This window comes from Anas platyrhynchos, chromosome 4 (genome assembly GCF_047663525.1).
Source record: "Anas platyrhynchos isolate ZD024472 breed Pekin duck chromosome 4, IASCAAS_PekinDuck_T2T, whole genome shotgun sequence".
Lineage (NCBI taxonomy): Eukaryota > Metazoa > Chordata > Aves > Anseriformes > Anatidae > Anas > Anas platyrhynchos.
In genome coordinates, this window is record NC_092590.1 from 36799927 (window position 1) to 36818089 (window position 18163).

Below are 18163 nucleotides of genomic sequence, written 5' to 3' on the forward strand. Positions count from 1 at the left end.
AAGTGCGGTTGTAATCTGTAGTACTCATGGATCCAAATTCAGCATTTCACACCTGGAACAGTTGCTCTGTCAACAAGAAATGTATGGCTCATCTCCCTTAAATATGCAACTTAGATGTCTGTTTTTATGATGGGGTCATTCTAGAATCTTTCTAGTTAGTTGAAGGGGTAGGTACATCTGGAGAAAAATTCATCTTCCCCTAACCATCTAACTTTCAAATGAATGCTTCTTATGATTATTATTATGTTTGCTAGATGTTGAAATAAATAATGCCTGTTTCTTCCACTGGGTATGCAAGCAGTCTAGACAACTACATGGTTCTTGATGTCTATATTCCAGACACCTGAAGTGTTGAAGATAAAACCCAGCCAGGACAATGCAAGTGAACAAACCCACTGGAGTGCTAATGTGTACTAGATCAGAGCCTTATTATACTCTGGATAGATCACCCAACAAATCACATATTCCTTCCCACCATTTTAGATAGTTACAGTTAAATGATGGTGACTATCTCTGAATGATGTGACCTAAATGTTATCTACACCTACAGTTGCAAAATTAAAGTAGCCCACTGTAAAAGAAACTAGACACTGGCATCACTCTGAGCTGCAAGCTGTAAAACAAACCCTCAGCATTAGATAGCTCTTGATGACTCCCTTGTGCAGAGCAAAGTAATAGTGACTGCTCTAGACAAGTGGTTTCAGAATTTTAAAAACAATCAGGTAAATATTCCACTTACTCAGTGTCCGCTAGCACAGGGATAATTGCTAGTAGCTGCAATAAGTTGAGGAGTTATAGTAGATAATTCAATGTGCTATACAAATATACGTGTTCTTCTATTATTCATACCATGACATTTGTTGGTTGTCTCAGGAGTAACAAGTGAGGCTCCTACCAGTTCATGAATTACTTGAATTATACATGGTTATGGGTAGGCACTCACCATGTACAAACTGGTTTTGAATCATGCATTTCCTGAGGGCAATATTTCTCATGGTAACTAGCAAACTTTTTAGGTCTTCCAGAGCCTGCTGTGTATTAGTAAATTATTACTGTGGCAGTGATCCTAGCAAGCATGCTTTCTGGTAAATGTGAGAGATAATGAATGTATAAATGTCGGTAGATGGGAATCAGCATTTGTAATTTTTCACATTCAATAAGCTATCTATAAAACTACTAAGCAACTATCTGCAGTTCAATTGTCACTATAAATAGCTGTCCACAAGAGGGAGGTGGCAGTAGATCATATTTTTTAAGTTTGGAACTGTATAATCATATCATAACTAACAGTCCTGTTATGTTCTCAGTTTTAGGCTTTTGTTTCTAAGTACCTCTTCAGTGTTTTTAGTTGTTCTTTTGTATGGGCAGTTCTACCCATCTATAATGGAAATGTGCATACAAACACATTGGTACACATTCACTGTGTAAATACAACACATTAGCTTTACCAAAGGACAAGCCTTTTCTGAAAAGATTAATAAAGACAAATTTTTCTTGTTAAAAAAAAAAAAAAGAAAAGGAAAAAAAGAAAAAAAAATGAAACTAAACATAAAAAAACCTTTATTTTCCCAGAATCCCAGAATCCATTTTTACACCAGTAAAAGCTGAAGGGAAGCTCAAACATTGTGAAGTCTAATGCTGTTCATGGAACATTTCAGATTACTGAGGTAACAAACTTTAATTTTTTGTTAATGTTTTAAAAAAATGTAATGTCATGATGCAGATATCCTGTTCAAACCTTGGTGCAGGAAATGGAGATCCTGCTTTGTCCTGGCTTGGGCAGCAGATTAGCTACAATAGGAGCCCCAGCAAGATGTGAGCATGGAGTGGGGCTGGTACCAGGGCTGCCATGAGGCACTACCTGAGGGAGCCAGCCCACCGGCAGGCATCATCCATTACTTCTCTGTCAAGGCTTTTAATCCCTATGTCAAAACTAAAACCTAAATACTTGTGTTTGGTAGGAAACAAAAGCACCAGCAAGCTTCATTCCTCTGGCAAAATGAAGGAGGTCTGTATAAAGTGTTTGCTCTGCTGGGCAGGAAGTATTCTCTGTATTTTCTAAGCTGGATAAGTACAAGTGCCTTAACACTATGCACTTAGCACTCATGTCTGCAACATCTAGAAGTTTCTTATGAAGCTTGCTGAGTTGAAGACATGCGGTGAGCTAAGTAAATGTCTTTCACTGTCCCCCACCAAAAACATAATGTGAGTAAACATGCTGTCAGGGAAGTTGGGAATCAGTAAAAGGCATTAGATCTTTTTCACCCTGTGAAAGCAGATTTACTTATTACATCTATTTTCTAGTGTTTTGTCCAAGTGCAGCCTAAAATTCTGAAGTACCAGCACTTCTGCCTTCTGCTTCGTAAAATGAGTTAGATAAACTTCATAGTCAGGATGCGTCTCTTGAATTTCAGGTATAATTCATGCTGTTTTTCACTTCATTCTTTGTAACAAAACAACATAATAATAATCTAATGCACTCCTGCACTGCTTTATTCTTTGCTTACCTAAATCAATCCATACAGTGAAAGTTTAGGAGTCTTGTTAATAAGAAGGCATTGTAAGGATTTTTTATCACATTAGTTCTTAAGATAGAACTGCATTTAAATACTTTATTATTATTATTTTTTAAAGGATGTAATGATAAAGGAACATGTCACCACTTGTTGGTGATAAGTACAGAAACTTGCTAAACTTCCTTTATTTGATAGGCATTGAGATAGAAGTTAATATCTATTATAAGACATTTCTCTAATTTGTGTAAAAGTAAATAACTATTGAAACCATCTCAGGAAAGAAAAAAAAAAAAGTCACAGAAACACAACTTGTAGACTTTCTGCATGTTTTATTTGCAGGCTGTGAATTTTATGGCCGTAAACTTTGAAAGCATTTTGTATTTGTACTTCCTATTCCTAGTCTCAACAATTGCACTCTGCAAGACTTTCTTTACTCCTGTTCTACCAAGAAAAAAAGGGTTCATTCAGCCCAACACACCAAACACGGCTCCAGAGTAGTAGTCCCCAGTGACTCCAGTGCCCCTCCAGTGCCCCCTATTTTAGTGATCTCTTTTTCTCATTTTGTTTGCTGGCTCCACATTCTAATCGTGCCTTGCTGAGAAAAAAAAAAAAAAATCACAGAATGACAGAATGGTTGAGGTCAAAGGAACCTCTGGAGGTTGTCTGGTCCAACAACCCGCTGCTCAAGCAGGGACACCTAGAATAGGGTGCCCAGGACCATGTCTAGGAATCTTTTGAAGATCTCCAAGGAGGGAGACTCCACAACCTCTGTGGGCACCTGTGCCTGTGATCCTCACAATGAAAGTGTTTCCTGATGTTTAGCAGGAAACTCCCGTCTTTCAGCTTTTTCCCACTGCTGCTTGTCTTATCATCAGGCACCACTGAAAGAGCCTGTCTCTGCCCTCATTGCACCCCCCCCCCCCCCCCCCTTCAGGTATTAATAAGCATTGATAAGATTCCCCTGCACCTTCTATTTTCCAGTCTTCCCTCATAGGAGAAATGCTCCTGTCCCTTTATCACCATTGTGGCCCTTTGCTCCACCACTTCTTGGAGCTGGGAAGGCAGACCAGAGCCTGAGAAACTGCAGTTCAGGGCAGCAGAGCTTCACCCCAGGCAAACTGGGCACTTCTGCAGATGACCCCACATGTCCATGCAGCAGAACCCCGCTCCACACCTACTCTTATCCTACTTTAGCTTGCTTTAAATCTGTGCACAGACCTTTTAATTAGGTACAAAACTAGATACTAGGTGAACTAAGTAAGCCCTGAAGTAGTAAGTAGAAGGCTGGTTGTCATGTTACACCTCTAAGACCTGTGCATAATTCTAGATTATTTTTATAGCTTAATTTATGGCTACATGTTACAGCAGGAAACTGTGAGGGCTCCTGTTTGGATGCTATTTTGAAAGTATGGGCATACATGACTGACACATGCCTAAGTAGTCAGTGTAGTCTTCTTCAGTAGTGAATATGTTTGAAGTGAGCAGGTTGCACTTGGAAACCTTATGGTTAGTTTTATTTGTCTCAAATTCAACAGTGAATGGTAGTTATCCCTAAAGAAAGTCAGCAGCTGCTAACTGTAAGTAGGTGGGGGTTAGTGAGCTTAAGAGCAGTAATTAATGTCCCCAGGATAACCATTTTAGGATGCTTTAAGTCTGTTACTGTTATGTCAATAAATCCTAATAATAGCAAAAATGAACCAGTTGAGAAGGCATTATTATCTTTTTTTTTTTTTTTTTTTTTTTTTTGTCATTCATAAAAGACATGAGTAGCTGCTTGCTCTGCTGTGATCCTTACTAGCATTAAGGAAGCCCCAGGCTGTAGGAATGCCAGCCCACTCACCTTTTAGAAGCACAGTGCCCCAGAGAAGTGGGCTGGTAACATTCTACAAAATTTTAATGTAGTATAATAAAGAAAAAATACAAGAAAACAGGAACTTGTAACATCTTGTACAACATTCACTTCATCCTTTGCACTTTTTTCATTGTTTATGTGTACCTGGCAGGAAGACAAGTATTTCAGAGCCAGTATTTTTGTACACTGAAGTTGTGTAGCCTTACTTCCATTACACAAATTTTTGCTAGTTTGGCGGTATATTAATAGAAGATCTTCATCTATTAAAAGGTATTTTAAGCAATACATTTATTTCATATTTGTTTGTGTTTGTATGCACCTGATTTTTTATGGGGTTCATCTACTTAGTTTACAAAGGTGTATCTATGAGTGTATGTCACTGAGCTCTGTAGATAGTACTGTAAAAGAAATGCTCAGTAGCAAATAATACAAATCATTGTGTATTTTATAGAGACGTGCTTCTGTTGGCTGGTTACTACGGATACTTTTTCTTGTGGGTATTTGTTATTTATAACTTCAGTATTGCATCTCATTATAATTTTGCTTTTAGTTTTTATAACTTTTTAATAACAGGGAAAGAAATCATTAGGAGTACTTGTAAATGTGTTGGTGAAGCTTTCCCAAATTCACTATAAGCAAGTACAAACTTTATTGTAAAATAGATCTCAAATTATAAAAAAGAAAAAAAAATGTAGATGGAATGCATATATATACTCACAGCAGGACTTTAAAAAAAAAAACAAATCCTAATAGCGGGTGAAAATCCAACAGCTCTGCTCTGGAAAGGCCTTGGTGAGCTGACTGTCACTTCCACACTTTCTATCTTCTAGTTGGCAGGACTTCATATAGGAAAATAAGGAAGATGTCTTCCAAAAGTAAAATCTAAATGCTTCTCTGTTATAGTTAGCATCAAATCACATTAATTCCTCTACTATTCATTGTGATAATGATATTAATCAAGCTGCTCCCTGGATACTCATGTAGATGTAGTATGTAATTCTATGGAAGCTCCACTGTAATTTAGTATGAATTAATGTTCACTTATAGCAAAGTGTTATGGGAAAAATATATTTGTGGACTTTACGTAGGATCCTATTCTTCTACTGTGAAAGAGGCCAAGCAGATGAAGCATGAGCCTGAATAGACGTTGGGTGTAATGAGTAGATGCAGTTGCATGTAGAGTGCACTTAACAATCTCACAGTGTAAAAATGCAAGGCACTCAGAGCTGTTATATTTTCAATGGCTTCATCAAGAAAATGTTGAGAGACACTGGTATTGTGGTTAGGATTAATGGAATCCCTCAGTGTCCTCATTAAATTTAATAAACCTGTGCAACAGGAATAATAATAACACTTCACATGTGTATAGCGCTGCTCCTTTTGTCAAGGATCTCCAAGCACGTTACGAGCACTTGTGAATGGAGCATCACCATCCACCTCTGTGGAGAGGCTCTCCTCTTCCTGCCACAGACGATATCCTCTCCTGGGAGATGTCTCAGCACAGGGTCCTACAGGAGTTCTGGACAGGCTTTACTGTTCTGTTCTGATACCTTCAGAAATTATATTCAGTGGTTGCCTAAGACCCTAGTACTATGTGTTAGGACTAATTTATTTTTTTTAACATTCTGTTTTTATTTTTAAGAATATCTACATTTATCTACAGCTTGTCCATTTACAGTACCATTATCCCAAAACTTATTTCATGTTTTTAATTGTATTACAGACAAATTTATACTGCTCAAACTCTTCTTTACCTCACTGGGACAGTTTGATTAAGTAGCCATGCAGCCTATTGTCCTGGAATACTCATTTTAGAAAAAGGCTTCTCTTCTTATTTTTGGTAGATTTCCAGTGGCACAGAGATCTTGTTGACTTGTGGTCTGTCTCATCAGATCAACCTATGTGTAAATGCTCAGAATTTCTAAAAGTTTCTTCAGCTGTTCTGCAGCAATCATGACTTCTCCCCCTACATAAAACCTAAGCTGTCCACAGCTCTAGGATTTCCCTTCATCTGGTGAAAAAGGATCACTGATTTTTAAAATGTGCTTCAGATTCTCAGCTACTGTTATGCCATTTGTTAACACCCTCCTCCTTTACTAACAGTCCAGCTCTCTTCTACTTTAGTCATCTTTGCCTAAGATGTGGATGATGTGAAGCCACTCACTTTCCCACTCATTCAGACTAGGAGAATGACCAGGAAATTCTTTTTAACAGGAGACTGACTGCCTGGCCAGGGTATGGCAGATCTGCTGGGAGCTAATTAATCTGTCATTTTCTCTTTGCGTGCTGTGTATCTGGTCCTTTGATGGTTGCTGAGAAAGTTATGAAAAATGAATAGAAGGGAGAGAACTTAGGGATTCTCTTTTTTCTCCCTGAAGCTATAGATTTGTGCTTTGCTTTGGCTGCTGAGGACTATGTCCATACCCTTATTTAGAAGGAAGAAAACTGACCATGTTACTATTAGAGAGGACAGGACTTCTGAGCTCCTGTGGACAAAGGATATTACAAAACCCTCCTTGAGAGGCAACACTTTCAAGGTTGCCCCATTCCTCCTTAGCCCTTTTAATAACACAGACTAATTCTGTTCCTTTTCTGTCATGCTTACCTGATTCATTACTCTTGCTAGACGCCTTCTGTCTTTCAGACTGCCAGTCAAATGCACATGCTCCTGCTCTTTCTACCTCACACAAACAAGTTTTACTATTAATTAGATTTGCCTTCCAGCCCAACTGTTCACAATCCAGTAAACAGAGAAATGTCCAACAAAGAAGACAGGAAAGGGTGGGAAGCTGGGAGATCCATCTCCAAGTTTTGCTCCCAGGTCAATATCTTTCCTTACTTAATTATGCTCTGTAAAGTTCTTTGAAATCATTGGATTAAAAGAACTGTGCAAGTATATGGTGCAGTTAATTATATTGCATTTGTAATCAGGCCATAAAAGAAAAACCCTTGAACCACAGCTACATTGTTCCAGGCACCGCAGTCCGTGGACTTCTTCCTTTCAATTTTGTTCCATGACAGCCAGCGGTAATAGGTTCTCACTGTATCCAAAACTCCTGCAGTCTTTTTCAGCCTGTCCTGGCCAGTAGCCCATCAGCTGTTCTACAAACAAACATATATTTCATTCTGTATTTATTTCTTCCTTCTTTTTTGTCCCACTGTGCAAGCAATTATCTATTGAATCCTTAATAAGCCAATCTAGTCCAGCCCACATGACTATTTTGCTTCTAATCAATTTATTCAGCTCACATAGAGGGATTTATCATATTTACAATATCACAGCTATTTGTGTGGGAGTTATGAAAGGTAAGGAGTAATTTTAGGGAAAGAAAATCCAGTTGTAGGTTTTTGCTGTTTTTGTTGAGCTCCAGTATGCGGGGGTTCGTGCCTCCGCTTGGGAGGGGAAATTCTGGATTTCAGTCAGCAGAGTTCAGATCCACCAAGGGAGAAACAGAAATGTATAATTAAACAAGCAGCAAATTACTTGGAAAAAAGGAGTCAGACTTTTGCAAACTGTCTTTTTTTTTTTTTTTTTTTTTTTTTCCAGAAGCATTTTCTTAAGTTTTACCATTGTTCTCTAAACCTTGAAGATGGACTTCACCCCCATCTGTTATCACTTTAAAGTGTATTTATTATCACAAGGGAAGAAAACACAAAAGGCTCAGTGAATCTGGTTAAAGAAGAACCTGTGCAGGATGGATATTTATGCAAGGTGACTTTTAAACCTATTGTAAAAATCTTAAATTTAAACATGACTTTTAAATCCACTGCTGTAGCCTCAAGTCCCCACAAGGTGTGCACGTGGTTTGGTCTCCACATTTCCTGGGCTTCGTGTCCCTCACTGCATGTGCTTGGCGAACACTTTTGGATCCAGGCAACCATCCAGCTCTACTTGAGATTTGACTGCAAATCAAACTAATAACTTCCTTGGCCTGCAGGGAAAAAATAATAATAATAATTAAAAAAAAAAAAATTATGCCTTCTCAACTGGTTCATTTTTGCTATTATTAGGATTTATTGACATTACAGTAGTATTAGGAGGCCCAGCTGAGGCTCCTGCATTGAACTTCTTCCCCGGCTGCCCCAAATTCCCACCCTTCTCCCTGATATTTCTGTTTCATAAATGATATGACTCAGATTTGAGCACAATGTGCATGGTGTTATTCCAATACACGATGGCACTATTCTTACCCTGCCATAAAAATAAAGCCTATGCAGAAACAAGGCAGGGTCTGTAGAAGCAAGTAACACTTGTAAGAAATTTCGAACTATATTTTCTGTATGAATTGCAGTACATGAAAGGGTTAATTTCATGTTGACTCATGAGAAAGGTATGAGCTGCTAAGACTTGTACATTAAGAGGCTTGGTTTCTGCTGTAGCTGCAGCATGTGAACTGCAACACATGCTTTGTTTCGTTTCAGAGTGAAAAATTCTCCTCTTAGAGTTTTGAGAGGAAAATGTTTTCTTCACAGGCACTTTTATGCTAATTCAAGTGTTCTTTCTTCAGATACACACACGTAAATCAAGTTTCCAGAAAGACAGTCTGCACCAATACCAATGTTAAAACATACCTGGATTATTATTATTTGTTGTTCTTCTTCTTCTTTTTAAAAATTTCAGTATATTTTATTCTTCATCTAGATCCTGGGCTCTCCAGAAGGGTATAATCCAGAAGGGATTAGTTCCAGCAAATAGCACAGATGAAAGCTGGTATCCAGTATCTGCAAGGGTTTAAATCAAATACAAATGCAGTCACTGAAGATTAAATCCAACCTTGCAAGTGCAAAATGGATGGAATTTGCATCTTTCAGGGTAAACTCTGGAAAACCACTAGGCCTGTCATTCATTAGAAAAATCTCAGTTATAATATTACATATTTATAGCACAGTGGTTGCATTGAACAATATTTATTGTTAGTTCCCCTTTTAGGGCTAAACCTGATCCAATACAGTTTACTGCCTTTCTTCCGGTATAGAGAATGAAATGCCATCTGTGTCACCATACTTGATCATGCCTTTTGATAGAGGGTTGCTGACCATCACTGCTTTGCCCAGATTGAGCTTCTGAATAGTGGCCAGACTCCTCCCGGGGCAGATGTTGCTCTTAATCTTTTTCTGGGGCACATGGGCAGAAGATCCAGAAAAGTGCCATCCATCTGTTTCTGCATTTCCCAATTACTTGAATTTGCAGTAACGTAGCTTGTCAGTGCTGTCACCCATAAGACACATTCTCTTATAATTGAGTACTGCACCGTCTCAGCAGGCTTCTGAGCAATATTTTTTGATGGAGTAGAGTTCAAAGAAAGATCTAAAGTCTGTGAAGAGGGAGAGGCCCATACATGGCATCTATTTCTCTGTGCCTGTCTCCTCCCATGGAGATTTAGACAAAATCTTCTGTATGATAATGTTTTCTTCCAACTTTTTTCCACGCTGTTCCTCATACAGCTTCAGGCTAAACTTTTATTAATTAAAAAGAGCTTCCAAAAAGCAGGAAAAATTCCTAGAAGACAGGAGGGGTGAAACTAAGGCAAAGAGTTTTGAGAACTGCTGGAAACAAATAACACAGACAGAAAAGAGGGAGAAGCAAGCTCTCAGTAGTGTTAAAGATGGGAAGAAAGAAATCAGGGTTGAGGAGGACATCGATTCCAACAAGCCATGTTTTCTTGGCAGAGGTGGTGCTGTTCTTCACCTTTAGCTAAGCCTAGCTTGTATTAAACAACCTAATTATTCTTGCTTAACAGTCACAGCTCTCTAGTCCAGATCTGAGGCTCGTTTTCACTGCAGTTTGCTGCTCTCTCCAGGCTCATTTGCTGCAGACCAAGGCTCTACACCTTGACGATATACCAATGAGCCTTTTGACCTTCTCAGCCTCATCGTAGATGCCCAGACAATGGCTGTTCTGCACAAAAGAGAGCTGAGAGATGTAGGGAGCTGAGAGGTATGCATGCTGGGGACTCTGTAAAGCTCTCGGTAATTTGAGCCCCATAGGGTGCAAGTACTTACCACAGTGAGGCTGAGTCACCAGAAGAGGTTCAAAAATCCGTAGTTTTAATCTGAGGAGTGCAATATATAAAAAATAAATAAATAAATAAATATATAAGTCTTAATGAATGGCTGCTTTGAGTATGGATTATACATTGCTAGCAATATGCCAGTGTTTATAGCACATCATTAGCCTGTTAGAGATGTAGTGATTGAACTTTTGTGTTTGTTTCAAAAGTGCCACAGTACAACATTTTAGTCTTTCTGCTGCAGTAACCACTGGTTGTTACAAATCCCTTCATGAATGCATTATGGAAAACTGGGGCAGAGTTCTTCACTAGCTAGCCAAGTGCATGCCTGCTGGGGCTTTGTACTAGGAAGCAGTGAATAATGTTTTTAAAGCCAAAGTACAGTAGAAACCCATTTTATGCATACAAGCATGTTGCACAAAAATAATTCGCATTGAAGTTCCCTGCTGGTATGTGAAATTTATATCGTTCTACAATGCAAAGTTTATTTTTCAGGTGTTCCTTTAAGTGGGCTCATTCTTGTATCACATTTCACCTGTTAGTGTCCTCAAAATAACTTAGCTCAGTACGTTTATTATTTTGTTGAGTATTCATGTAAAAAAGGCATCATTGTACTTCCCTCTATGGTCTAGTGCACAAAATAATATTCTCAAAGGATACAGTACACATTTAATTCTGCCCTGCTTTACTCATTGGTATTATTGCAGGGAAAAAAAAAATCATCCTGCTTGATACCCTATGACATGGCTATTAAAGGCAGCACTTCACAACATGGCACTGATGTTGTGACCTCTCTAAAGGGGTTGGGACCTATGCATTCTTGGCAAAGCAAAAATATAACACGAGGCTGTAAATAATTACATTATGAGAGAAGTTTGTTAGTTTATTTGGTAATTATGAATATAAGGTACAGTTTAGAATACAGATCATACGATAAGTAGTGAAATGCTCCATTGTTATATTAGTAGCATTGGGATAACCTTTGTAAAAATTAGTTCACGTAACTATTTGTTTGAAGCTATTTGTACTTAGAAACAATGAAAAAAATGCAATATTTTAACACTATTGCCTATAAAACATGTATCTAGTTGAATGCTAGAAAAAGCAAAGAACTTGGTGCTTTGTGGCTCCTTTTCATTCTTGGGTCAGTCTAAAATTGGAAAGAGTGACTATTCCTTGCTAATAACTTTTACCATGTTGTTCTTCTTCCATTTCACTACTCCATGTGCTTTATCTCCTGCCCTCCAACAGAAAAAGAAGTGGCAAAATAAAATATAAATAAAAAAGGAAAGGGAACAAATCAATAGAAGATAAGGCATTGTATTATGGAAAGGTAAAGACAGCAAAGCAAAGGGAATGGAAAAGTAGGAGAAAGAAAGAAGAATAAGGAAAAAGGAGTGATATTTTCCAAAGAAAATGGGAGCAATACCATAAAAACGTCTGAAAACAAGTAACCCCATAACAGCCTACTATTAATATTTAAATAACTCACCTAATTGTTTTGTCATCTCAGTATAGGAATCTTATAACTATATTTATATTAGACATACCTATTATCTTCTTTTTACAGGAAATAATGAATGGAAACCTTGAGGAGACCAATGCAAGTTCTTGGCCACTAAATAAATAAAATGACTAAAAGCATAAGTGCAGATAAGCAGACACAGGTGCAGTAACAGCTAGGCATCACACCATTAACTTTTAGATTACAATCTAGAATTAGCTCTGCCCTCTTTTTTTTAGAGGGGTCTGAAAACCAGCATCAGTTTTCCAGCCCTTGGAGCAGCATCCCTCTACCACTTTTGATGCTCTAGAAGCATTGCCCTCATCACTACAGATAGGGTGAGAATACATTTTGGCTTTGAGATGGAGCTGGTATTTCAGAGCATGGTTGCCAGAGACTTGCTGATCCAGGTGGTTCATTTGAGTCCTTATCTATAATGGGTATCCTAAATATTTATCTATGTTTTGAATCAAGATGAAACCACCTCACTGTGCACCTAGCTGAGGTCACCATGACATTAATTACAGTACAGGAAAGAACTTTATGCTTTGTTTATTTATTTAAAGAAAAGCAGCTGGATACAAAAAAGTTGTAATTCCATCAGTAATTAGGTCTGGAGCTGCAAATTACATTTCAACATTCAACACAAACAACATATATATACATACACATAACAAGTCGGTTCCTGTACTGTGCCTAGATATGTTGCAAACACAGAAATGGATCATCTTGGAAATGCATGTTTGGCAGTGCTTTCACTTGTAAGACTTGATGGCAGCTGGAGATAAAGCATGCTGGATATACTGGTCAAGATAAAAAGATATAGGGGTAGATGATACAAACAGATTGTAAGAGATGTGCCAGATGCTGTTTATGACTGTAAGCCCCTCCATACACACAACCTGTCTTGTCTGTCTCCTTTTAACATTTTCTTAACTAGCTCTGGATTAGTTAAAAATCACTTCTTTAGCCAAGTCACTGAGTTAACAAAATTATTATTACTTTTCCAACACAGGTACCATGGATATATTGATATCATATTTTACAATTGAAGATGTGGATATTTGCTTCTGGCATTACAATATTTGCTTTACAATTATGACACTTGCAGGAAATGAGGAGAAATTGGAAAACCACAATTTAAGTGGAAAAAGAGAAGAATAAAGAAATTGAGACATCTTCTACTGCTGACAGACAAGGACTACTTGGAAAATCTACATTATAGCTGCGCAAATCTGGATCCCAAAAGATGATGTAATGCAGGGTTTGGCCTGAGACTTTTCAAAAGCTTGAATGAGCTGAAAAGCTAGATGTATTTATTCAGCAGTACACAGTGTAGTTCTCCAAGTTAATCTAAAATCTGTGCTACCTGGGTACAGTAAGAGACGTTAGTAGCAGAGCAGGGATAGATGCCAGTAAGTTTTGCAATTGCAATTTCTCCAGAGGCCCCACATCTTTGTCACTGACCATAAGTGAGCATTTCATACTCTTTTTCTATCATTCCTGCTAAAGGCAGACTTGAGTCAGGAGTGTGGAGAAAGCTGGTTGCTGATTAACCTGTTTGACCTGTCACCTAAGAGACTTGTGATATAAAATATTGCTTGAGCTTTTAAAACAAATAACTGTAATTTCCATTTAATTGATTTTTGACCTTGCTCTGCAATTATTCAATGGTAATTTACCTGAGCATAGAAGAACAGCAGCTGCATACAAACTGTTAAGAAAGATGCTGTAAAAAAGATATGTGCACCAGAGAAAGACTGCATTTATTACAGGCTAGCTTACATTTGTGCAGTAGCCAGTTAATACCGTTTCCTTTTCCTGTGATGTAATTATCAAAGGCAACATAATTCACAAGGAAAACTTTGAGAAACATATGGAAGTCTGTGCTATGCAAACAATAAAAATCCTTGTTTGAAAGCAGTTCTATTGCTTTGTTTAGGACTGTTTTTTATTATTTATTATAAGACCCAGGAGCGTGCTTAGGATTTTACAGAACAAAAAGGAATTGCAGGTCCCGGCCCTGAGAAGCACACAGCCCAGGAGAATGAACACAGGATTAATGCATAGGAGGCCAAATTCTGTTCTTTGTTCAAAACAACCACAGTTTAAGAATGAGGTGGCTCAAATTCTGTCCTGGATATTCAACCCATGATTTTGGATCTGAGGAAAAAATCCTATTAACCATTCATCATAATCTGGATGTCTTAATGATCTGAGTATGTCTTTTTAGGTAGATTACAGGGTATACAGTAACAATGATTATCACTGTTACTACTATCCACAGTAACAATAATCTGTATTGCAGCCTTGCATAGAGACTCACATAGGAGAGATTGTTTTTTACCATTGTACACAAGCTGCTATAATATGTGGTGAATTGCCTTCTTCTTAATTATGGTGTAAAGAGAGATTGACTTTTGCAAAATAAACAGTAGAAGAAAGGAGGAGAAGCTGAGCAGTTCTGGTCTTGAGTTTCTATTCCTCCAGGCACAGAACAGCAGTCACTGCTTGTTTGAGAAAAACATTATTTACCTACTGGATACATTGTAAATCACCTCTCCAGGTCTTGAGCCATCCTAACTTTATTCTTACAAGTTATATCAAACTTCAAGAATATCCTAACATCTCTTCACTGGAAACTGGAAAAACAAGGAAAAGCTTCACTGTGAAAGGATGAAAAAAAAAATAATCCTAAAATCAACTACATAAATCATGGCCCTGACTTGAATGAACCCTTTGAAACTAACTGATAAAGGATTCAGTGATACCCTTGAAATCAGCTGTCTGTCACAAGCCCATAATCTCCATGCAGTGGGATAGAATTTGGAAAATGGAATTGCAGGAGTAATTGAGAATTGACCTTGATTCTTAGGCACTACCAATATCCCATTTTCAGATTGGCTGCCAAGATGACAATATCGTGGTGTGTATCGGTGAGGAGAATGGGTACATGCAAGGTCCTTCATTCAACCTTTCCTTCCCCTTAAGGACATGAGCTGCACAAAATGTACCCACAGTTCATATTCCCACTGCAAGTGCTGGCAGAATGTAAGAAGAGTCCTTGCAATTTGTCTCCTATATTTAATCAAGGGGCCCATGCTGGCCAATAACACACTGTTTTACTGCAGATTTTCTGCCTGGATACTGGATGAGATTTTTTGGGTTTATGCTCATGGCATTCACATTTGAAGTATCTTGGTTTGGGGTTAGAAAGCCCTATATCAAGCAAGAATTGTCCCAGCAAAGGAAGGCAAGAGCAGACATCTGACGTAACTAGAAAAAATTAGCTTGTAAGAACCATTAATGCCACCTGCACTGGTTACAGCCTGCCTCAAAGACACTTTCCGTGAGTGAAGTAAGCAAAACTCTGGTCTAAGCATTCGACATTTACAGCTTCCACTATGTTTATACCAGAGGATATAAAGCTTGTGGTAAGGGGACTGCTGAAAGGAAATTAAAGGGTGAGGTCGAGGCAAGAAGCAAACACAGAGAACATAGATGTATCTTGTCATAAATGCTGATTACTGTGGAATGGGAAACCCCAGCAAAAATAGGAATAATGCTGGCTTTTTAAAGAACACAGGTCCTGAGAGAAGGGGAATCAGAGAGCAAGACCGAGATGTAGTGTCTCACAAATTCTGCAACTTTCTGAAGAATTGGATCATCTCTCTCTTCAAGTATTTAAAAAATGCATCCTGCTAACAATGATGTATAGTGCAGAAATAAAAGGTCTCCACAGAATGTTTTTTTAGCACAGAGAAATATATAAGGTGTTAAATATTTCAGGGCCAGTCAAGAAGATCAATGAATGGGTTTATAACAAACATCCATCTAGGAAATTATTCATCAGTGATACACAGAGAAGTAATTGCAACTAAGTAGGACGGCTAGCTCAGAAACAGGACATGCAGTGGACAAAATTAAGTCACAGAATAGCAGTCATAGATGTATAAGAGAAATGAAGGTTGCCAAGAGATGGCAAATGGATGTGATCACAGCATTTTCCTGGACAAGACAGATGAGCAAAGTACAAGGCAGAGAAAAATGGCAGTTGCTCTCTTACTCCATTAGTTACTTGGTATCAGCAGCTGCTACTACTAATATGATGCTATCTGTATCTACAATCAAAGTTCTATATTTTCAGTTGATTTGCAACATAGGATAGAGCTCTTGTTTAAAAGAGAAATGTGCACTCATTAGTGCTAGTGAGACTGTGTTGTGGCAGTGCTTTGCACAGAGGGTTGCTGCTGGGCTTCTGGTGTAGCTGCTCCAGCTGGAACAGAGCAGGAAACTTGTGAATTAATTCCTGTTTTGAAAATATTCTCCATGGGATCACTCTTAAAACACATACTCTGTTTGCATGTGGAACAGAAATAGGTAACAATCATCAGACTCGGATCTCTACATACCTCACAAAACTACAGGTACGCTGTTCTCTCTGTGCTGTTGTTTGCTATATGAATAATCATAGTTTGCTGGTATAAACCCACATATGATTACTGAAAAATTATGGGGAAAAGAACAGAAAGAAGTGGCAACTTGAGGGAATGCCAAATAGGCTTATGTGGCTCAGAAAGTGTCATTTTTTCTAACTATATGAATTGATCAAATAAAGTGTATTATCTGTCTATATAAAGCTTGGCTGTCTTGTTTATCTATGAGAAATAAAAGAGAGCTAGGCTTTGTATTTGAATGCTATTAATTATATACATGTACATAAGAACATTTATATGCATATATAATCATATAATCATCCTCAGAGTTGCAATCAGTTCTGTCCCAGTTGTGCTGGCTAGGAAGTTAACATAGAGCTAGAAATAGCCACTAAAAAACAAATCCTGTGGTCTCAATGGGAACATGAATGTTCCCCAGTTACAAGCACAGGAGGCATCCAAAAAACATGTTCCCTTTGTTTCCTTCAAAGAGATAAAAATAAACCAACCTGTAGTTTATGAATGTCTGAGAAATATAACAGCAAAAGGGAGTTTCGTGAAATAATTCTATGAATCCAAGTTCTTGCAAGCTTCTGCTGCTGCTGCTGCTGCTTAAAGGTTAGCAGTAATGAGGCAGTGCCAGTGAACAGGTCAGGAAATATGACTGGGAGAAAGTCTGGAGGTAAATATGCCTGGCTGCCCACCTGGACGTGATCTGAGGTGACTGAGTGACTGATTCAATATGCCTGAGCATGAGTAAAAGAGCATTGCGATTCAATATGATTGCAAGGATAAAAGATCATGTGTGTAAATGATTATCTCACTGTCTGTACAACTAGAAGATGAGATGAAATGACAGGAGTAAATGGAGGAAAACGGGAACATCTGAAGTGCAGAATAAGTGGTGACAAAGAATGGTCCCAGATGGCCCATTTCTAATAATCAATGGAAAATCCATATTAGCAATAGGCTTATGAGTAGGATGGAAGTACGCCAGTGCATGAATTTAACATCACTTGCACCTGACTTATCCCCAAGATCAAACAAGTCAAATTGTGACACGAAGAATAATTGCACCGAGGTCTTACTATTAAATTATTTTTGACAGGACTTTCTCAAATGGAGACTCTCCTGACTGCTCCAAAGTGACTTTGTAAACAGGTATGCAGGACACATGTGAAAGAAGGGCTGCCTCTTCCAGCTATCTTTGCAATATGTCTTGTATGCTTTTTGAAGAGGAATGGGGGGAATATTGGAGGCAAGACACCTCTTTCTGCCAGGGAATTACTAGATGTACAAGCTCCTTGATTCATTAATATATATTCAGTTTCAAATTACCTATCTATTGTATGTTGCTTTAATCTTCTTTGCTCTTCCTTGAACAGTCTCATCTGCTTTTGGGCGGAGGGCATTAAACAGGCTTATAAAATTCCAATTCTTTCATCCTCATTAACCATTTTGCTCTCTGCTGTTGTGCAGAAAATTCCAACACAAGGCAAAACAGTGGCAAACAAAACCCTTTGACACAGCCGTCTATGTGAGGGAAGTGCAAAGAGAGTTCACAAGACCACCTGTCTACCCGACAGATTTAACGAACAGAATATCTGAAATACCACAACTGTCAGCATGCAGTTACTCTGGATAAAACTACATCCCTGCTCTGTGATTGTAATGGCAGAATTACCTTCAGACTAATCCACCCTCCCTCCATAGGATTCATAACACTACAACTATAATAAAATAAACACACAGGAATGTCTCTGTGTTTGTATGTGCCTCTCCATCCCTCTATCTCAATATAACTGAAAATGGAGTTAATAAGTAAATAACAGATATTCTTGCTT

At 38.2% G+C, this 18163-nt stretch overlaps 1 long non-coding RNA gene across 1 annotated transcript in view; it reads left to right on the forward strand.

Annotated features, from left to right (window-relative positions):
• Positions 1 to 16419, forward strand: part of LOC140002452 (uncharacterized) — a 28826-nt gene extending 12407 nt beyond the window's left edge. The window contains exons 2-3 of the long non-coding RNA XR_011809077.1: positions 1573 to 1667; positions 12899 to 16419. This is a non-coding gene — a long non-coding RNA (uncharacterized lncRNA). The remainder of the gene's footprint in view (positions 1 to 1572; positions 1668 to 12898) is intronic.
• Positions 16420 to 18163: the final 1744 nt, after the last annotated feature.